Below are 24,174 nucleotides of genomic sequence, written 5' to 3'. Positions count from 1 at the left end.
CACAGAGCATAAATCACATGCTTGTATTTTCCAGTGTAGGTTGCTTACAATGAAGTCTCAGGTAAAGAGATTGTCAAATTCCCACCAAAAATGACTTCACTTAGTAAACTACACCCCCTGAGGTACCCTTGGATGGATGCATTGATACTTTGGGCTGCAGAGATTATTGGTGAAATTTGATGGAATGTATAACAACAAAATGAAAAATGCATTTCTTTTATTCAGATATGTCAGCTGTTCTGCTTTTGTCGCAGATATGTTTTGGAGTATTGTAGTAATTCACCCCAAAAATAATGCAGTAACTCCTCCTGAACAAACTGATATAAGATATATGTGGCTACATTTTTTCTGTAGTAAAAACCAGTGTCCAGAGAAAGTTGTCAATAATTAAGCTTTCACAGAGCATAATTCACATGCTTGTATTTTCCAGCATAGGCCACTTACAATGAAGTCTGAGGTAAGGAGATTGTCAAATTCCCACCATAAATGGCTTCATTTAGTAAACTACACCACCTGAGGTATCCTACGTTGGGTGTGTTGATAATTTTGGCTGCAGAGATTATTGGTGAAATTTGATGGAATGTATAACAAGAAAATGTAAAATTCATTTCTTTTATTCATATATGTTAGCTGTTCTGCTTTTTCACAGATATGCTTTGGAGTATTGTACTAATTCACCCCAAAAATGATTCAGTAACTCCTTCTGAATAAAACGATATAAGATATATGTGGCTACATTGTGTCTGTAGTAAAAACCAGTGTCCAGAGAAAGTTGTCAATATACATACATTACATAAACTAACTGTATAAGGATACAGCCCCTGTATACAGTAACATTACACAGCATATATACATATATATATATATATATATATATATATATATATATATATATATATATATATGTGCGTGTGTGTATGTATATATATATATATATATATATATATATCTATATCTGACTTCACCTACATACTAGGGGTGGATGGAAAGGGATCAGAGGAGTTGGGAGGTGAAATTATGTGAATAAATGTGTTTTTACACTGTAACGCTGTCTGTGAGACACAGACACACAGCAGCTACAGCCCTCTCTATCCAGAGATCACTGTAGCTGGTGGAGAAAGCTGGAGAGAATGCAACTTTGTTGCTTTCTATCTAGTGATCACAGTGATTAGCTCACAGCGATCACATGGTAGGGAGCCAATAAAACTGGCTCCTTACCGAATCATTAATGCCTCATTCACATCAGGTGCGTTTGGGATCGCACATGAATGGGCTTTAATAATGCAAGCGTGTTTCAGCACATTTTTGCACATTTGTATATGCATTTCTATGTGTTTTTTCCCCTGAATAATGGGAGGGCTGGGCATGATTTCTATATGTGTACAAAACTACAATTACTAATACAATTATGCATAAAAAAAATACACATTACCTTGCGTTTATGTGCACTTCTGCGTGCTTTTGTGTGATAAAAAGAAAACGGGCATTGACTTTCATTACATGCGTTGCTAATTAGCAACGCTCAAAAATGCTGACAACCCTAAGTGTCAGCATCGCTCTTTATTGCAGTGCAATGACCTGCATGGGGTCAATTGATTTAAATACATTTTATAGACACCATGCGTTATGCATGGTGTCAGCGTTATGCTACAGTGCATAAAAACATCCAAGATGTGAACGAGCCCTAACTACTCAGCTGTCATGATTTACCACAGCCGATTCACCAGCAGCGTGCACAGTCGATTGACACAGTACCGTTGAAATCCGGCGGTGTAAATACGATGCCGCTTCTGAGATAAGTGGCCACAACTGCGGCATAGGATTTACTTATCTCTAGGCAATTGAGGAGTATCTTTTGCATTTTCAGCTTGCCTGTCATGTGCGTCCTGTGCGGTGCATGTCCAGATTTTGCCGCAAAATTAATAAATCTCTATGCGTCTGCATTTGCATTTTTGCTCTCGCTTGTATTGTTGACTTTGATATCAGCATGAAGCACTCACTTTCAAGAAAAAAAAAAACTAATGCGGGCATTGCTGTGGTAACTGGCGGCGTAATTCTGACGTTAGGACTGGTGAATTTGCGCACAGGAAAATTATCAGCCTTTCATATATCACACCCTTAATCTCAAATTCACTGCGATAAGCTTATTTTAACCATTTATGCCACGCGGACGTGAGTTTCACATCCCCAGCGGCAGCTGCTACAGCCGCAGGGACGCGCTAGTCACGTCCCTGCAGTTTGGGGGGCTGTGCCCACAATCGTGCAGGCAGATGCTCACGTTCGCGATGATGCCGGCAACAGGGGCGATTGGCTGAAGGGGACAAAAGTCCCCTGTGCCAATCCGTACATGTCCCCCGAGAATAAACACTGTTTTTGTTCAAATACAGTGTTTATTCTTAAATAGAGCCGCCGCGCTTCCTTCTGCCGACGATTTCCGCCACGCTTCCTCCTGCCGACGATTTCTGCCGCTTTCCGCCACCCGATCGATAGTCTAATGAATGGGAACAAAGTTCCCATTCATTAATCTCCCCACCGGACACCCGTGATGCAGGCTTTAATTGAAGCCTACATCACTTCCCTAGTAACAATGTAGCAACAAATTGTTTCCTATGTAGCGTACTTGTACGCTACATAGGATTTTGGTCAGCGGGGACATCTTATGGCCAAATAGTAAAATGACATCTACTGACTTTAGGGAACAAAAACAAAATAAAAGGCCATATTATTATACATTTATGGGCTAAAAATTAGCGATGGATGCAAAACTGAAAAAATTTACCTTTATTTCCAAATAAAATATTGTCACCATACATTATACTAGGGATATAATTTTATGGTTCCATTAACCAGGACAAATGGGCTAATAAAATAGGTGGATTTTAATTACGGTAGCATGTGGTATTTTAAAACTATAATGGCCGAAACCTGAGAAATAATGATTTTTTTCCATTTTTTCCTAATTATTTCAGTTAAAATGCATTTAGAATAAAATAATTCTTAGCATAATGTTCCACCTAAAGAAAGCTTAATTGGTGGTGGAAAAAACAAGGTATAGATCACTTCTTTGTGATAAGTAGTGATAAAGTTATTGGGGAATGAAAGGGAGGAGCGCTGAAATGGGAAAATTCCTCTCGGCCATAAGGTGAAAAATACCCGCAGGCTGAAAAGGTTAAAAAAAAGTGGGCGGAGCCAGCAACAGCCAAAGGGGAAAAAATGACTTGCTGCTAAAATCAGTCAGAAAGTATTGTGACATAAAAACTGGGGCAGGCTTTACTGCTTTGTCTCCACCTAGGGGGTTGGAGTCTACAACCCCGGCCCAGCCATGGAATTTAGCCCACGTCCCCCATGGTTCGGTGGGCTGGACTGATCCAGGAATCGAACTCACAACCTTCCACTTGGTAGACACAGTACAGTAACCCTTTGCCAACACACCTGCCCAATGTAAATAGATGCAAATAATACTTTTAACATGGAAACTCTATTCTTCCTACAGTTTTAAGAGTTTTAGGAGTACATGTGTGAAATTTTGTACACTTCTTCGGCCCATAGCTGTGTAGGTTGCTTGTGCTCTGTTAAGCTATTTTATCCTCGGTACCCCTGGGGCGGCCCCCCGAAAACCCCATTTTTTCCCATAGACTTTCATTGGAAAATGTTAAACTTTCACCAATCAGACAGATCTGAAGGTAAACTCACCAAACTTGGGTCACTTAGTCATGGGGTTAAAATAAAATTTCTTTCACATTTTGGGGACTGTAAAAGTGGGCGGAGCCACAAACAACCAATCGCATTTTCCCTATTGACTTCAATGGGAAAATTGTAAAAGCTGTCATTCTAACAGTTTTAAAGCCAGAGTCCCTAAACTTGGCACCGTGGGTCACTGGGTTTCTATGGTTAAAATTTTGGAAAAGTGGGCGGAGCCTACAACAGCCAATCACATTTCAGCTGTTTGTTTTATATGGGAAAATTTAAATTGTAGCTTGGGTTCAAATTTTAAAAGTGGGCAGAGCCACAAGCTGCCAATTGAATTTCAGTGATTTATTTACATGGGAACATTTAAAATGCTGCTATGCTCATATTATTGATGTCAAGGACCCCAAAGTTTACAAATGTTCTCACTGGGTGTTTGCACTTTAAGGTTAGAAAAAGTGGGCGGGGCCACCGACAACCAATCAGATTTCACCCATTGATTTTCAATGGAGAAATTAAAACATCTGCCATTTCGACACTTTGAATGCCAGGATTCCCAAACCTTAAAGTGTTGGCCACTGAGTGACTGTGGTTCACAGTTAAGGGAAAAAAGGGGTGGGGCAATAACAGCCAATCAGATTTCAGCTATTGACCTTAATGAAAAAAAGATTAACTACTGCTATTATTGCAGTTTAAATGCCAGGCATCCCAAACTTAGCACAATTACTCACTGGGTGACTGCAGTCAAAATTTAGCAAAAGTGGGTGGAGCCACAAACAGCCAATCAGATTTCACCTATTGACATCAATGTAAAATTTTCAAACATTGCCATTCTCACAGTTTTAAAGCCAGAGGCCCCAAACTTGGCACAGACCATGACTGGGGGACTGGGGTTAAAATTGAGAAAACTGGGCGGAGCTTACAACAGCCAATCAAATGTTTCCTATTGCAATTCAATGGTAATATATACATTTTTGCTTTTTCACAGTCATGCTTTGGAATATGGCAGAAAATCTACCCAAAAAATGATTTAGTAACTCCTTCTAAATAAAACAATATCAGATATGTGCGGCTAAATTGTTTCTGTAGTAAAAAGCAGTGTCCAAAGAAAGTTGTCAATAATTGAGCTTTCACAGAGCATAAATCACATGCTTGTATTTTCCAGTGTAGGTTGCTTACAATGAAGTCTCAGGTAAAGAGATTGTCAAATTCCCACCAAAAATGACTTCACTTAGTAAACTACACCCCCTGAGGTACCCTTGGATGGATGCATTGATACTTTGGGCTGCAGAGATTATTGGTGAAATTTGATGGAATGTATAACAACAAAATGAAAAATGCATTTCTTTTATTCAGATATGTCAGCTGTTCTGCTTTTGTCGCAGATATGTTTTGGAGTATTGTAGTAATTCACCCCAAAAATAATGCAGTAACTCCTCCTGAACAAACTGATATAAGATATATGTGGCTACATTTTTTCTGTAGTAAAAACCAGTGTCCAGAGAAAGTTGTCAATAATTAAGCTTTCACAGAGCATAATTCACATGCTTGTATTTTCCAGCATAGGCCACTTACAATGAAGTCTGAGGTAAGGAGATTGTCAAATTCCCACCATAAATGGCTTCATTTAGTAAACTACACCACCTGAGGTATCCTACGTTGGGTGTGTTGATAATTTTGGCTGCAGAGATTATTGGTGAAATTTGATGGAATGTATAACAAGAAAATGTAAAATTCATTTCTTTTATTCATATATGTTAGCTGTTCTGCTTTTTCACAGATATGCTTTGGAGTATTGTACTAATTCACCCCAAAAATGATTCAGTAACTCCTTCTGAATAAAACGATATAAGATATATGTGGCTACATTGTGTCTGTAGTAAAAACCAGTGTCCAGAGAAAGTTGTCAATATACATACATTACATAAACTAACTGTATAAGGATACAGCCCCTGTATACAGTAACATTACACAGCATATATACATATATATATATATGTGCGTGTGTGTATGTATAATATATATATATATATATATATATATATATATGACTTCACCTACATACTAGGGGTGGATGGAAAGGGATCAGAGGAGTTGGGAGGTGAAATTATGTGAATAAATGTGTTTTTACACTGTAACGCTGTCTGTGAGACACAGACACACAGCAGCTACAGCTCTCTCTATCCAGAGATCACTGCAGCTGGTGGAGAAAGCTGGAGAGAATGCAACTTTGTTGCTTTCTATCTAGTGATCACAGTGAATAGCTCACAGCGATCACATGGTAGGGAGCTAATAAAACTGGCTCCTTACCGAATCATTAATGCCTCATTCACATCAGGTGTGTTTGGGATCGCACATGAATGGACTTTAATAATGCAAGCGTGTTTCAGCACATTTTTGCACATTTGTATATGCATTTCTATGTGTTTTTTCCCCTGAATAATGGGAGGGCTGGGCATGATTTCTATATGTGTACAAAACTACAATTACTAATACAATTATGCATAAAAAAAATACACATTACCTTGCGTTTATGTGCACTTCTGCGTGCTTTTGTGTGATAAAAAGAAAACGGGCATTGACTTTCATTACATGCGTTGCTAATTAGCAACGCTCAAAAATGCTGACAACCCTAAGTGTCAGCATCGCTCTTTATTGCAGTGCAATGACCTGCATGGGGTCAATTGATTTAAATACATTTTATAGACACCATGCGTTATGCATGGTGTCAGCGTTATGCTACAGTGCATAAAAACATCCAAGATGTGAACGAGCCCTAACTACTCAGCTGTCATGATTTACCACAGCCGATTCACCAGCAGCGTGCACAGTCGATTGACACAGTACCGTTGAAATCCGGCGGTGTAAATACGATGCCGCTTCTGAGATAAGTGGCCACAACTGCGGCATAGGATTTACTTATCTCTAGGCAATTGAGGAGTATCTTTTGCATTTTCAGCTTGCCTGTCATGTGCGTCCTGTGCGGTGCATGTCCAGATTTTGCCGCAAAATTAATAAATCTCTATGCGTCTGCATTTGCATTTTTGCTCTCGCTTGTATTGTTGACTTTGATATCAGCATGAAGCACTCACTTTCAAGAAAAAAAAAAACTAATGCGGGCATTGCTGTGGTAACTGGCGGCGTAATTCTGACGTTAGGACTGGTGAATTTGCGCACAGGAAAATTATCAGCCTTTCATATATCACACCCTTAATCTCAAATTCACTGTGATAAGCTTATTTTAACCATTTATGCCACGCGGACATGAGTTTCACATCCCCAGCGGCAGCTGCTACAGCCGCAGGGACGCGCTAGTCACGTCCCTGCAGTTTGGGGGGCTGTGCCCACAATCGTGCAGGCAGATGCTCACGTTCGCGATGATGCCGGCAACAGGGGCGATTGGCTGAAGGGGACAAAAGTCCCCTGTGCCAATCCGTACATGTCCCCCGAGAATAAACACTGTTTTTGTTCAAATACAGTGTTTATTCTTAAATAGAGATGCCGCGCTTCCTTCTGCCGACGATTTCCGCCACGCTTCCTCCTGCCGACGATTTCTGCCGCTTTCCGCCACCCGATCGATAGTCTAATGAATGGGAACAAAGTTCCCATTCATTAATCTCCCCACCGGACACCCGTGATGCAGGCTTTAATTGAAGCCTACATCACTTCCCTAGTAACAATGTAGCAACAAATTGTTTCCTATGTAGCGTACTTGTACGCTACATAGGATTTTGGTCAGCGGGGACATCTTATGGCCAAATAGTAAAATGACATCTACTGACTTTAGGGAACAAAAACAAAATAAAAGGCCATATTATTATACATTTATGGGCTAAAAATTAGCGATGGATGCAAAACTGAAAAAATTTACCTTTATTTCCAAATAAAATATTGTCACCATACATTATACTAGGGATATAATTTTATGGTTCCATTAACCAGGACAAATGGGCTAATAAAATAGGTGGATTTTAATTACGGTAGCATGTGGTATTTTAAAACTATAATGGCCGAAACCTGAGAAATAATGATTTTTTTCCATTTTTTTCCTAATTATTTCAGTTAAAATGCATTTAGAATAAAATAATTCTTAGCATAATGTTCCACCTAAAGAAAGCTTAATTGGTGGTGGAAAAAACAAGGTATAGATCACTTCTTTGTGATAAGTAGTGATAAAGTTATTGGGGAATGAAAGGGAGGAGCGCTGAAATGGGAAAATTCCTCTCGGCCATAAGGTGAAAAATACCCGCAGGCTGAAAAGGTTAAAAAAAAAGTGGGCGGAGCCAGCAACAGCCAAAGGGGAAAAAATGACTTGCTGCTAAAATCAGTCAGAAAGTATTGTGACATAAAAACTGGGGCAGGCTTTACTGCTTTGTCTCCACCTAGGGGGTTGGAGTCTACAACCCCGGCCCAGCCATGGAATTTAGCCCACGTCCCCCATGGTTCGGTGGGCTGGACTGATCCAGGAATCGAACTCACAACCTTCCACTTGGTAGACACAGTACAGTAACCCTTTGCCAACACACCTGCCCAATGTAAATAGATGCAAATAATACTTTTAACATGGAAACTCTATTCTTCCTACAGTTTTAAGAGTTTTAGGAGTACATGTGTGAAATTTTGTACACTTCTTCGGCCCATAGCTGTGTAGGTTGCTTGTGCTCTGTTAAGCTATTTTATCCTCGGTACCCCTGGGGCGGCCCCCCGAAAACCCCATTTTTTCCCATAGACTTTCATTGGAAAATGTTAAACTTTCACCAATCAGACAGATCTGAAGGTAAACTCACCAAACTTGGGTCACTTAGTCATGGGGTTGAAATAAAATTTCTTTCACATTTTGGGGACTGTAAAAGTGGGCGGAGCCACAAACAACCAATCGCATTTTCCCTATTGACTTCAATGGGAAAATTGTAAAAGCTGTCATTCTAACAGTTTTAAAGCCAGAGTCCCTAAACTTGGCACCGTGGGTCACTGGGTTTCTATGGTTAAAATTTTGGAAAAGTGGGCGGAGCCTACAACAGCCAATCACATTTCAGCTGTTTGTTTTATATGGGAAAATTTAAATTGTAGCTTGGGTTCAAATTTTAAAAGTGGGCAGAGCCACAAGCTGCCAATTGAATTTCAGTGATTTATTTACATGGGAACATTTAAAATGCTGCTATGCTCATATTATTGATGTCAAGGACCCCAAAGTTTACAAATGTTCTCACTGGGTGTTTGCACTTTAAGGTTAGAAAAAGTGGGCGGGGCCACCGACAACCAATCAGATTTCACCCATTGATTTTCAATGGAGAAATTAAAACATCTGCCATTTCGACACTTTGAATGCCAGGATTCCCAAACCTTAAAGTGTTGGCCACTGAGTGACTGTGGTTCACAGTTAAGGGAAAAAAGGGGTGGGGCAATAACAGCCAATCAGATTTCAGCTATTGACCTTAATGAAAAAAAGATTAACTACTGCTATTATTGCAGTTTAAATGCCAGGCATCCCAAACTTAGCACAATTACTCACTGGGTGACTGCAGTCAAAATTTAGCAAAAGTGGGTGGAGCCACAAACAGCCAATCAGATTTCACCTATTGACATCAATGTAAAATTTTCAAACATTGCCATTCTCACAGTTTTAAAGCCAGAGGCCCCAAACTTGGCACAGACCATGACTGGGGGACTGGGGTTAAAATTGAGAAAACTGGGCGGAGCTTACAACAGCCAATCAAATGTTACCTATTGCAATTCAATGGTAATATATACATTTTTGCTTTTTCACAGTCATGCTTTGGAATATGGCAGAAAATCTACCCAAAAAATGATTTAGTAACTCCTTCTAAATAAAACAATATCAGATATGTGCGGCTAAATTGTTTCTGTAGTAAAAAGCAGTGTCCAAAGAAAGTTGTCAATAATTGAGCTTTCACAGAGCATAAATCACATGCTTGTATTTTCCAGTGTAGGTTGCTTACAATGAAGTCTCAGGTAAAGAGATTGTCAAATTCCCACCAAAAATGACTTCACTTAGTAAACTACACCCCCTGAGGTACCCTTGGATGGATGCATTGATACTTTGGGCTGCAGAGATTATTGGTGAAATTTGATGGAATGTATAACAACAAAATGAAAAATGCATTTCTTTTATTCAGATATGTCAGCTGTTCTGCTTTTGTCGCAGATATGTTTTGGAGTATTGTAGTAATTCACCCCAAAAATAATGCAGTAACTCCTCCTGAACAAACTGATATAAGATATATGTGGCTACATTTTTTCTGTAGTAAAAACCAGTGTCCAGAGAAAGTTGTCAATAATTAAGCTTTCACAGAGCATAATTCACATGCTTGTATTTTCCAGCATAGGCCACTTACAATGAAGTCTGAGGTAAGGAGATTGTCAAATTCCCACCATAAATGGCTTCATTTAGTAAACTACACCACCTGAGGTATCCTACGTTGGGTGTGTTGATAATTTTGGCTGCAGAGATTATTGGTGAAATTTGATGGAATGTATAACAAGAAAATGTAAAATTCATTTATTTTATTCATATATGTTAGCTGTTCTGCTTTTTCACAGATATGCTTTGGAGTATTGTACTAATTCACCCCAAAAATGATTCAGTAACTCCTTCTGAATAAAACGATATAAGATAAATGTGGCTACATTGTGTCTGTAGTAAAAACCAGTGTCCAGAGAAAGTTGTCAATATACATACATTACATAAACTAACTGTATAAGGATACAGCCCCTGTATACAGTAACATTACACAGCATATATACATATATATATATATATATATATATATATATATATATATATATATATATATATATATATATATATATATATATATATATATGTGCGTGTGTGTATGTATATATATATATATATATATATATATATATATATATATATATATATATATATATATCTATCTATATATCTATATATATATATATATATATATATATATATATATATATATATATATATATATATATCTATATCTGACTTCACCTACATACTAGGGGTGGATGGAAAGGGATCAGAGGAGTTGGGAGGTGAAATTATGTGAATAAATGTGTTTTTACACTGTAACGCTGTCTGTGAGACACAGACACACAGCAGCTACAGCTCTCTCTATCCAGAGATCACTGCAGCTGGTGGAGAAAGCTGGAGAGAATGCAACTTTGTTGCTTTCTATCTAGTGATCACAGTGATTAGCTCACAGCGATCACATGGTAGGGAGCCAATAAAACTGGCTCCTAACCGAATCATTAATGCCTCATTCACATCAGGTGCGTTTGGGATCGCACATGAATGGGCTTTAATAATGCAAGCGTGTTTCAGCACATTTTTGCACATTTGTATATGCATTTCTATGTGTTTTTTCCCCTGAATAATGGGAGGGCTGGGCATGATTTCTATATGTGTACAAATCTACAATTACTAATACAATTATGCATAAAAAAAAATACACATTACCTTGCGTTTATGTGCACTTCTGCGTGCTTTTGTGTGATAAAAAGAAAACGGGCATTGACTTTCATTACATGCGTTGCTAATTAGCAACGCTCAAAAATGCTGACAACCCTAAGTGTCAGCATCGCTCTTTATTGCAGTGCAATGACCTGCATGGGGTCAATTGATTTAAATACATTTTATAGACACCATGCGTTATGCATGGTGTCAGCGTTATGCTACAGTGCATAAAAACATCCAAGATGTGAACGAGCCCTAACTACTCAGCTGTCATGATTTACCACAGCCGATTCACCAGCAGCGTGCACAGTCGATTGACACAGTACCGTTGAAATCCGGCGGTGTAAATACGATGCCGCTTCTGAGATAAGTGGCCACAACTGTGGCATAGGATTTACTTATCTCTAGGCAATTGAGGAGTATCTTTTGCATTTTCAGCTTGCCTGTCATGTGCGTCCTGTGCGGTGCATGTCCAGATTTTGCCGCAAAATTAATAAATCTCTATGCGTCTGCATTTGCATTTTTGCTCTCGCTTGTATTGTTGACTTTGATATCAGCATGAAGCACTCACTTTCAAGAAAAAAAAAAACTAATGCGGGCATTGCTGTGGTAACTGGCGGCGTAATTCTGATGTTAGGACTGGTGAATTTGCGCACAGGAAAATTATCAGCCTTTCATATATCACACCCTTAATCTCAAATTCACTGCGATAAGCTTATTTTAACCATTTATGCCACGCGGACGTGAGTTTCACATCCCCAGCGGCAGCTGCTACAGCCGCAGGGACGCGCTAGTCACGTCCCTGCAGTTTGGGGGGCTGTGCCCACAATCGTGCAGGCAGATGCTCACGTTCGCGATGATGCCGGCAACAGGGGCGATTGGCTGAAGGGGACAAAAGTCCCCTGTGCCAATCCGTACATGTCCCCCGAGAATAAACACTGTTTTTGTTCAAATACAGTGTTTATTCTTAAATAGAGCCGCCGCGCTTCCTTCTGCCGACGATTTCCGCCACGCTTCCTCCTGCCGACGATTTCTGCCGCTTTCCGCCACCCGATCGATAGTCTAATGAATGGGAACAAAGTTCCCATTCATTAATCTCCCCACCGGACACCCGTGATGCAGGCTTTAATTGAAGACTACATCACTTCCCTAGTAACAATGTAGCAACAAATTGTTTCCTATGTAGCGTACTTGTACGCTACATAGGATTTTGGTCAGCGGGGACATCTTATGGCCAAATAGTAAAATGACATCTACTGACTTTAGGGAACAAAAACAAAATAAAAGGCCATATTATTATACATTTATGGGCTAAAAATTAGCGATGGATGCAAAACTGAAAAAATTTACCTTTATTTCCAAATAAAATATTGTCACCATACATTATACTAGGGATATAATTTTATGGTTCCATTAACCAGGACAAATGGGCTAATAAAATAGGTGGATTTTAATTACGGTAGCATGTGGTATTTTAAAACTATAATGGCCGAAACCTGAGAAATAATGATTTTTTTCCATTTTTTTCCTAATTATTTCAGTTAAAATGCATTTAGAATAAAATAATTCTTAGCATAATGTTCCACCTAAAGAAAGCTTAATTGGTGGTGGAAAAAACAAGGTATAGATCACTTCTTTGTGATAAGTAGTGATAAAGTTATTGGGAAATGAAAGGGAGGAGCGCTGAAATGGGAAAATTCCTCTCGGCCATAAGGTGAAAAATACCCGCAGGCTGAAAAGGTTAAAAAAAAAGTGGGCGGAGCCAGCAACAGCCAAAGGGGAAAAAATGACTTGCTGCTAAAATCAGTCAGAAAGTATTGTGACATAAAAACTGGGGCAGGCTTTACTGCTTTGTCTCCACCTTTGGGGTTGGAGTCTACAACCCCGGCCCAGCCATGGAATTTAGCCCACGTCCCCCATGGTTCGGTGGGCTGGACTGATCCAGGAATCGAACTCACAACCTTCCACTTGGTAGACACAGTACAGTAACCCTTTGCCAACACACCTGCCCAATGTAAATAGATGCAAATAATACTTTTAACATGGAAACTCTATTCTTCCTACAGTTTTAAGAGTTTTAGGAGTACATGTGTGAAATTTTGTACACTTCTTCGGCCCATAGCTGTGTAGGTTGCTTGTGCTCTGTTAAGCTATTTTATCCTCGGTACCCCTGGGGCGGCCCCCCGAAAACCCCATTTTTTCCCATAGACTTTCATTGGAAAATGTTAAACTTTCACCAATCAGACAGATCTGAAGGTAAACTCACCAAACTTGGGTCACTTAGTCATGGGGTTGAAATAAAATTTCTTTCACATTTTGGGGACTGTAAAAGTGGGCGGAGCCACAAACAACCAATCGCATTTTCCCTATTGACTTCAATGGGAAAATTGTAAAAGCTGTCATTCTAACAGTTTTGAAGCCAGAGTCCCTAAACTTGGCACCGTGGGTCACTGGGTTTCTATGGTTAAAATTTTGGAAAAGTGGGCGGAGCCTACAACAGCCAATCACATTTCAGCTGTTTGTTTTATATGGGAAAATTTAAATTGTAGCTTGGGTTCAAATTTTAAAAGTGGGCAGAGCCACAAGCTGCCAATTGAATTTCAGTGATTTATTTACATGGGAACATTTAAAATGCTGCTATGCTCATATTATTGATGTCAAGGACCCCAAAGTTTACAAATGTTCTCACTGGGTGTTTGCACTTTAAGGTTAGAAAAAGTGGGCGGGGCCACCGACAACCAATCAGATTTCACCCATTGATTTTCAATGGAGAAATTAAAACATCTGCCATTTCGACACTTTGAATGCCAGGATTCCCAAACCTTAAAGTGTTGGCCACTGAGTGACTGTGGTTCACAGTTAAGGGAAAAAAGGGGTGGGGCAATAACAGCCAATCAGATTTCAGCTATTGACCTTAATGAAAAAAAGATTAACTACTGCTATTATTGCAGTTTAAATGCCAGGCATCCCAAACTTAGCACAATTACTCACTGGGTGACTGCAGTCAAAATTTATCAAAAGTGGGTGGAGCCACAAACAGCCAATCAGATTTCACCTATTGACATCAATGTAAAATTTTCAAACATTGCCATTCTCACAGTTTTAAAGCCAGAGGCCCCAAACTTGGCACAGACCATGACTGGGGGACTGGGGTTAAAATTGAGAAAACTGGGTGGAGCTTACAACAGCCAATCAAATGTTACCTATTGCAATTCAATGGTAATATATACATTTTTGCTTTTTCACAGTCATGCTTTGGAATATGGCAGAAAATCTACCCAAAAAATGATTTAGTAACTCCTTCTAAATAAAACAATATCAGATATGTGCGGCTAAATTGTTTCTGTAGTAAAAAGCAGTGTCCAAAGAAAGTTGTCAATAATTGAGCTTTCACAGAGCATAAATCACATGCTTGTATTTTCCAGTGTAGGTTGCTTACAATGAAGTCTCAGGTAAAGAGATTGTCAAATTCCCACCAAAAATGACTTCACTTAGTAAACTACACCCCCTGAGGTACCCTTGGATGGATGCATTGATACTTTGGGCTGCAGAGATTATTGGTGAAATTTGATGGAATGTATAACAACAAAATGAAAAATGCATTTCTTTTATTCAGATATGTCAGCTGTTCTGCTTTTGTCGCAGATATGTTTTGGAGTATTGTAGTAATTCACCCCAAAAATAATGCAGTAACTCCTCCTGAACAAACTGATATAAGATATATGTGGCTACATTTTTTCTGTAGTAAAAACCAGTGTCCAGAGAAAGTTGTCAATAATTAAGCTTTCACAGAGCATAATTCACATGCTTGTATTTTCCAGCATAGGCCACTTACAATGAAGTCTGAGGTAAGGAGATTGTCAAATTCCCACCATAAATGGCTTCATTTAGTAAACTACACCACCTGAGGTATCCTACGTTGGGTGTGTTGATAATTTTGGCTGCAGAGATTATTGGTGAAATTTGATGGAATGTATAACAAGAAAATGTAAAATTCATTTCTTTTATTCATATATGTTAGCTGTTCTGCTTTTTCACAGATATGCTTTGGAGTATTGTACTAATTCACCCCAAAAATGATTCAGTAACTCCTTCTGAATAAAACGATATAAGATATATGTGGCTACATTGTGTCTGTAGTAAAAACCAGTGTCCAGAGAAAGTTGTCAATATACATACATTACATAAACTAACTGTATAAGGATACAGCCCCTGTATACAGTAACATTACACAGCATATATACATATATATATATATATATATATATATATATATATGTGCTTGTGTGTATGTATAATATATATATATATATATATATATATATATATATATATATATATATATATATATATATATATATATATATATATATATATATATATATCTGACTTCACCTACATACTAGGGGTGGATGGAAAGGGATCAGAGGAGTTGGGAGGTGAAATTATGTGAATAAATGTGTTTTTACACTGTAACGCTGTCTGTGAGACACAGACACACAGCAGCTACAGCTCTCTCTATCCAGAGATCACTGCAGCTGGTGGAGAAAGCTGGAGAGAATGCAACTTTGTTGCTTTCTATCTAGTGATCACAGTGATTAGCTCACAGCGATCACATGGTAGGGAGCTAATAAAACTGGCTCCTTACCGAATCATTAATGCCTCATTCACATCAGGTGCGTTTGGGATCGCACATGAATGGGCTTTAATAATGCAAGCGTGTTTCAGCACATTTTTGCACATTTGTGTATGCATTTCTATGTGTTTTTTCCCCTGAATAATGGGAGGGCTGGGCATGATTTCTATATGTGTACAAAACTACAATTACTAATACAATTATGCATAAAAAAAATACACATTACCTTGCGTTTATGTGCACTTCTGCGTGCTTTTGTGTGATAAAAAGAAAACGGGCATTGACTTTCATTACATGCGTTGCTAATTAGCAACGCTCAAAAATGCTGACAACCCTAAGTGTCAGCATCGCTCTTTATTGCAGTGCAATGACCTGCATGGGGTCAATTGATTTAAATACATTTTATAGACACCATGCGTTATGCATGGTGTCAGCGTTATGCTACAGTGCATAAAAACATCCAAGATGTGAACGAGCCCTAACTACTCAGCTGTCATGATTTACCACAGCCGATTCACCAGCAGCGTGCACAGTCGATTGACACAGTACCGTTGAAATCCGGCGGTGTAAATACGATGCCGCTTCTGAGATAAGTGGCCACAACTGCGGCATAGGATTTACTTATCTCTAGGCAATTGAGGAGTATCTTTTGCATTTTCAGCTTGCCTGTCATGTGCGTCCTGTGCGGTGCATGTCCAGATTTTGCCGCAAAATTAATAAATCTCTATGCGTCTGCATTTGCATTTTTGCTCTCGCTTGTATTGTTGACTTTGATATCAGCATGAAGCACTCACTTTCAAGAAAAAAAAAACTAATGCGGGCATTGCTGTGGTAACTGGCGGCGTAATTCTGACGTTAGGACTGGTGAGTTTGCGCACAGGAAAATTATCAGCCTTTCATATATCACACCCTTAATCTCAAATTCACTGCGATAAGCTTATTTTAACCATTTATGCCACGCGGACGTGAGTTTCACATCCCCAGCGGCAGCTGCTACAGCCGCAGGGACGCGCTAGTCACGTCCCTGCAGTTTGGGGGGCTGTGCCCACAATCGTGCAGGCAGATGCTCACGTTCGCGATGATGCCGGCAACAGGGGCGATTGGCTGAAGGGGACAAAAGTCCCCTGTGCCAATCCGTACATGTCCCCCGAGAATAAACACTGTTTTTGTTCAAATACAGTGTTTATTCTTAAATAGAGCCGCCGCGCTTCCTTCTGCCGACGATTTCCGCCACGCTTCCTCCTGCCGACGATTTCTGCCGCTTTCCGCCACCCGATCGATAGTCTAATGAATGGGAACAAAGTTCCCATTCATTAATCTCCCCACCGGACACCCGTGATGCAGGCTTTAATTGAAGCCTACATCACTTCCCTAGTAACAATGTAGCAACAAATTGTTTCCTATGTAGCGTACTTGTACGCTACATAGGATTTTGGTCAGCGGGGACATCTTATGGCCAAATAGTAAAATGACATCTACTGACTTTAGGGAACAAAAACAAAATAAAAGGCCATATTATTATACATTTATGGGCTAAAAATTAGCAATGGATGCAAAACTGAAAAAATTTACCTTTATTTCCAAATAAAATATTGTCACCATACATTATACTAGGGATATAATTTTATGGTTCCATTAACCAGGACAAATGGGCTAATAAAATAGGTGGATTTTAATTACGGTAGCATGTGGTATTTTAAAACTATAATGGCCGAAACCTGAGAAATAATGATTTTTTTCCATTTTTTTCCTAATTATTTCAGTTAAAATGCATTTAGAATAAAATAATTCTTAGCATAATGTTCCACCTAAAGAAAGCTTAATTGGTGGTGGAAAAAACAAGGTATAGATCACTTCTTTGTGATAAGTAGTGATAAAGTTATTGGGAAATGAAAGGGAGGAGCGCTGAAATGGGAAAATTCCTCTCGGCCATAAGGTGAAAAATACCCGCAGGCTGAAAAGGTTAAAAAAAAAGTGGGCGGAGCCAGCAACAGCCAAAGGGGAAAAAATGACTTGCTGCTAAAATCAGTCAGAAAGTATTGTGACATAAAAACTGGGGCAGGCTTTACTGCTTTGTCTCCACCTAGGGGGTTGGAGTCTACAACCCCGGCCCAGCCATGGAATTTAGCCCACGTCCCCCATGGTTCGGTGGGCTGGACTGATCCAGGAATCGAACTCACAACCTTCCACTTGGTAGACACAGTACAGTAACCCTTTGCCAACACACCTGCCCAATGTAAATAGATGCAAATAATACTTTTAACATGGAAACTCTATTCTTCCTACAGTTTTAAGAGTTTTAGGAGTACATGTGTGAAATTTTGTACACTTCTTCGGCCCATAGCTGTGTAGGTTGCTTGTGCTCTGTTAAGCTATTTTATCCTCGGTACCCCTGGGGCGGCCCCCCGAAAACCCCATTTTTTCCCATAGACTTTCATTGGAAAATGTTAAACTTTCACCAATCAGACAGATCTGAAGGTAAACTCACCAAACTTGGGTCACTTAGTCATGGGGTTGAAATAAAATTTCTTTCACATTTTGGGGACTGTAAAAGTGGGCGGAGCCACAAACAATCAATCGCATTTTCCCTATTGACTTCAATGGGAAAATTGTAAAAGCTGTCATTCTAACAGTTTTAAAGCCAGAGTCCCTAAACTTGGCACCGTGGGTCACTGGGTTTCTATGGTTAAAATTTTGGAAAAGTGGGCGGAGCCTACAACAGCCAATCACATTCAGCTGTTTGTTTTATATGGGAAAATTTAAATTGTAGCTTGGGTTCAAATTTTAAAAGTGGGCAGAGCCACAAGCTGCCAATTGAATTTCAGTGATTTATTTACATGGGAACATTTAAAATGCTGCTATGCTCATATTATTGATGTCAAGGACCCCAAAGTTTACAAATGTTCTCACTGGGTGTTTGCACTTTAAGGTTAGAAAAAGTGGGCGGGGCCACCGACAACCAATCAGATTTCACCCATTGATTTTCAATTGAGAAATTAAAACATCTGCCATTTCGACACTTTGAATGCCAGGATTCCCAAACCTTAAAGTGTTGGCCACTGAGTGACTGTGGTTCACAGTTAAGGGAAAAAAGGCGTGGGGCAATAACAGCCAATCAGATTTCAGCTATTGACCTTAATGAAAAAAAGATTAACTACTGCTATTATTGCAGTTTAAATGCCAGGCATCCCAAACTTAGCACAATTACTCACTGGGTGACTGCAGTCAAAATTTAGCAAAAGTGGGTGGAGCCACAAACAGCCAATCAGATTTCACCTATTGACATCAATGTAAAATTTTCAAACATTGCCATTCTCACAGTTTTAAAGCCAGAGGCCCCAAACTTGGCACAGACCATGACTGGGGGACTGGGGTTAAAATTGAGAAAACTGGGCGGAGCTTACAACAGCCAATCAAATGTTACCTATTGCAATTCAATGGTAATATATACATTTTTGCTTTTTCACAGTCATGCTTTGGAATATGGCAGAAAATCTACCCAAAAAATGATTTAGTAACTCCTTCTAAATAAAACAATATCAGATATGTGCGGCTAAATTGTTTCTGTAGTAAAAAGCAGTGTCCAAAGAAAGTTGTCAATAATTGAGCTTTCACAGAGCATAAATCACATGCTTGTATTTTCCAGTGTAGGTTGCTTACAATGAAGTCTCAGGTAAAGAGATTGTCAAATTCCCACCAAAAATGACTTCACTTAGTAAACTACACCCCCTGAGGTACCCTTGGATGGATGCATTGATACTTTGGGCTGCAGAGATTATTGGTGAAATTTGATGGAATGTATAACAACAAAATGAAAAATGCATTTCTTTTATTCAGATATGTCAGCTGTTCTGCTTTTGTCGCAGATATGTTTTGGAGTATTGTAGTAATTCACCCCAAAAATAATGCAGTAACTCCTCCTGAACAAACTGATATAAGATATATGTGGCTACATTTTTTCTGTAGTAAAAACCAGTGTCCAGAGAAAGTTGTCAATAATTAAGCTTTCACAGAGCATAATTCACATGCTTGTATTTTCCAGCATAGGCCACTTACAATGAAGTCTGAGGTAAGGAGATTGTCAAATTCCCACCATAAATGGCTTCATTTAGTAAACTACACCACCTGAGGTATCCTACGTTGGGTGTGTTGATAATTTTGGCTGCAGAGATTATTGGTGAAATTTGATGGAATGTATAACAAGAAAATGTAAAATTCATTTCTTTTATTCATATATGTTAGCTGTTCTGCTTTTTCACAGATATGCTTTGGAGTATTGTACTAATTCACCCCAAAAATGATTCAGTAACTCCTTCTGAATAAAACGATATAAGATAAATGTGGCTACATTGTGTCTGTAGTAAAAACCAGTGTCCAGAGAAAGTTGTCAATATACATACATTACATAAACTAACTGTATAAGGATACAGCCCCTGTATACAGTAACATTACACAGCATATATACATATATATATATATATATATATATATATATATATATATATATATATATATATATATATATATATATATGTGCGTGTGTGTATGTATATATATATATATATATATATATATATATATATATATATATATATATATATATATATATATATATATCTATATCTGACTTCACCTACATACTAGGGGTGGATGGAAAGGGATCAGAGGAGTTGGGAGGTGAAATTATGTGAATAAATGTGTTTTTACACTGTAACGCTGTCTGTGAGACACAGACACACAGCAGCTACAGCTCTCTCTATCCAGAGATCACTGCAGCTGGTGGAGAAAGCTGGATAGAATGCAACTTTGTTGCTTTCTATCTAGTGATCACAGTGATTAGCTCACAGCGATCACATGGTAGGGAGCCAATAAAACTGGCTCCTTACCGAATCATTAATGCCTCATTCACATCAGGTGCGTTTGGGATCGCACATGAATGGGCTTTAATAATGCAAGCGTGTTTCAGCACATTTTTGCACATTTGTATATGCATTTCTATGTGTTTTTTCCCCTGAATAATGGGAGGGCTGGGCATGATTTCTATATGTGTACAAAACTACAATTACTAATACAATTATGCATAAAAAAAATACACATTACCTTGCGTTTATGTGCACTTCTGCGTGCTTTTGTGTGATAAAAAGAAAACGGGCATTGACTTTCATTACATGCGTTGCTAATTAGCAACGCTCAAAAATGCTGACAACCCTAAGTGTCAGCATCGCTCTTTATTGCAGTGCAATGACCTGCATGGGGTCAATTGATTTAAATACATTTTATAGACACCATGCGTTATGCATGGTGTCAGCGTTATGCTACAGTGCATAAAAACATCCAAGATGTGAACGAGCCCTAACTACTCAGCTGTCATGATTTACCACAGCCGATTCACCAGCAGCGTGCACAGTCGATTGACACAGTACCGTTGAAATCCGGCGGTGTAAATACGATGCCGCTTCTGAGATAAGTGGCCACAACTGCGGCATAGGATTTACTTATCTCTAGGCAATTGAGGAGTATCTTTTGCATTTTCAGCTTGCCTGTCATGTGCGTCCTGTGCGGTGCATGTCCAGATTTTGCCGCAAAATTAATAAATCTCTATGCGTCTGCATTTGCATTTTTGCTCTCGCTTGTATTGTTGACTTTGATATCAGCATGAAGCACTCACTTTCAAGAAAAAAAAAAACTAATGCGGGCATTGCTGTGGTAACTGGCGGCGTAATTCTGACGTTAGGACTGGTGAGTTTGCGCACAGGAAAATTATCAGCCTTTCATATATCACACCCTTAATCTCAAATTCACTGCGATAAGCTTATTTTAACCATTTATGCCACGCGGACGTGAGTTTCACATCCCCAGCGGCAGCTGCTACAGCCGCAGGGACGCGCTAGTCACGTCCCTGCAGTTTGGGGGGCTGTGCCCACAATCGTGCAGGCAGATGCTCACGTTCGCGATGATGCCGGCAACAGGGGCGATTGGCTGAAGGGGACAAAAGTCCCCTGTGCCAATCCGTACATGTCCCCCGAGAATAAACACTGTTTTTGTTCAAATACAGTGTTTATTCTTAAATAGAGCCACCGCGCTTCCTTCTGCCGACGATTTCCGCCACGCTTCCTCCTGCCGACGATTTCTGCCGCTTTCCGCCACCCGATCGATAGTCTAATGAATGGGAACAAAGTTCCCATTCATTAATCTCCCCACCGGACACCCGTGATGCAGGCTTTAATTGAAGCCTACATCACTTCCCTAGTAACAATGTAGCAACAAATTGTTTCCTATGTAGCGTACTTGTACGCTACATAGGATTTTGGTCAGCGGGGACATCTTATGGCCAAATAGTAAAATAACATCTACTGACTTTAGGGAACAAAAACAAAATAAAAGGCCATATTATTATACATTTATGGGCTAAAAATTAGCGATGGATGCAAAACTGAAAAAATTTACCTTTATTTCCAAATAAAATATTGTCACCATACATTATACTAGGGATATAATTTTATGGTTCCATTAACCAGGACAAATGGGCTAATAAAATAGGTGGATTTTAATTACGGTAGCATGTGGTATTTTAAAACTATAATGGCCGAAACCTGAGAAATAATGATTTTTTTCCATTTTTTTCCTAATTATTTCAGTTAAAATGCATTTAGAATAAAATAATTCTTAGCATAATGTTCCACCTAAAGAAAGCTTAATTGGTGGTGGAAAAAACAAGGTATAGATCACTTCTTTGTGATAAGTAGTGATAAAGTTATTGGGGAATGAAAGGGAGGAGCGCTGAAATGGGAAAATTCCTCTCGGCCATAAGGTGAAAAATACCCGCAGGCTGAAAAGGTTAAAAAAAAAGTGGGCGGAGCCAGCAACAGCCAAAGGGGAAAAAATGACTTGCTGCTAAAATCAGTCAGAAAGTATTGTGACATAAAAACTGGGGCAGGCTTTACTGCTTTGTCTCCACCTAGGGGGTTGGAGTCTACAACCCCGGCCCAGCCATGGAATTTAGCCCACGTCCCCCATGGTTCGGTGGGCTGGACTGATCCAGGAATCGAACTCACAACCTTCCACTTGGTAGACACAGTACAGTAACCCTTTGCCAACACACCTGCCCAATGTAAATAGATGCAAATAATACTTTTAACATGGAAACTCTATTCTTCCTACAGTTTTAAGAGTTTTAGGAGTACATGTGTGAAATTTTGTACACTTCTTCGGCCCATAGCTGTGTAGGTTGCTTGTGCTCTGTTAAGCTATTTTATCCTCGGTACCCCTGGGGCGGCCCCCCGAAAACCCCATTTTTTCCCATAGACTTTCATTGGAAAATGTTAAACTTTCACCAATCAGACAGATCTGAAGGTAAACTCACCAAACTTGGGTCACTTAGTCATGGGGTTGAAATAAAATTTCTTTCACATTTTGGGGACTGTAAAAGTGGGCGGAGCCACAAACAACCAATCGCATTTTCCCTATTGACTTCAATGGGAAAATTGTAAAAGCTGTCATTCTAACAGTTTTAAAGCCAGAGTCCCTAAACTTGGCACCGTGGGTCACTGGGTTTCTATGGTTAAAATTTTGGAAAAGTGGGCGGAGCCTACAACAGCCAATCACATTCAGCTGTTTGTTTTATATGGGAAAATTTAAATTGTAGCTTGGGTTCAAATTTTAAAAGTGGGCAGAGCCACAAGCTGCCAATTGAATTTCAGTGATTTATTTACATGGGAACATTTAAAATGCTGCTATGCTCATATTATTGATGTCAAGGACCCCAAAGTTTACAAATGTTCTCACTGGGTGTTTGCACTTTAAGGTTAGAAAAAGTGGGCGGGGCCACCGACAACCAATCAGATTTCACCCATTGATTTTCAATTGAGAAATTAAAACATCTGCCATTTCGACACTTTGAATGCCAGGATTCCCAAACCTTAAAGTGTTGGCCACTGAGTGACTGTGGTTCACAGTTAAGGGAAAAAAGGCGTGGGGCAATAACAGCCAATCAGATTTCAGCTATTGACCTTAATGAAAAAAAGATTAACTACTGCTATTATTGCAGTTTAAATGCCAGGCATCCCAAACTTAGCACAATTACTCACTGGGTGACTGCAGTCAAAATTTAGCAAAAGTGGGTGGAGCCACAAACAGCCAATCAGATTTCACCTATTGACATCAATGTAAAATTTTCAAACATTGCCATTCTCACAGTTTTAAAGCCAGAGGCCCCAAACTTGGCACAGACCATGACTGGGGGACTGGGGTTAAAATTGAGAAAACTGGGCGGAGCTTACAACAGCCAATCAAATGTTACCTATTGCAATTCAATGGTAATATATACATTTTTGCTTTTTCACAGTCATGCTTTGGAATATGGCAGAAAATCTACCCAAAAAAT

This window comes from Hyperolius riggenbachi, chromosome 12 (assembly GCF_040937935.1).
Source record: "Hyperolius riggenbachi isolate aHypRig1 chromosome 12, aHypRig1.pri, whole genome shotgun sequence".
NCBI classification, from domain to species: domain Eukaryota; kingdom Metazoa; phylum Chordata; class Amphibia; order Anura; family Hyperoliidae; genus Hyperolius; species Hyperolius riggenbachi.
Note: the sequence above shows the minus strand (reverse complement) of the source record.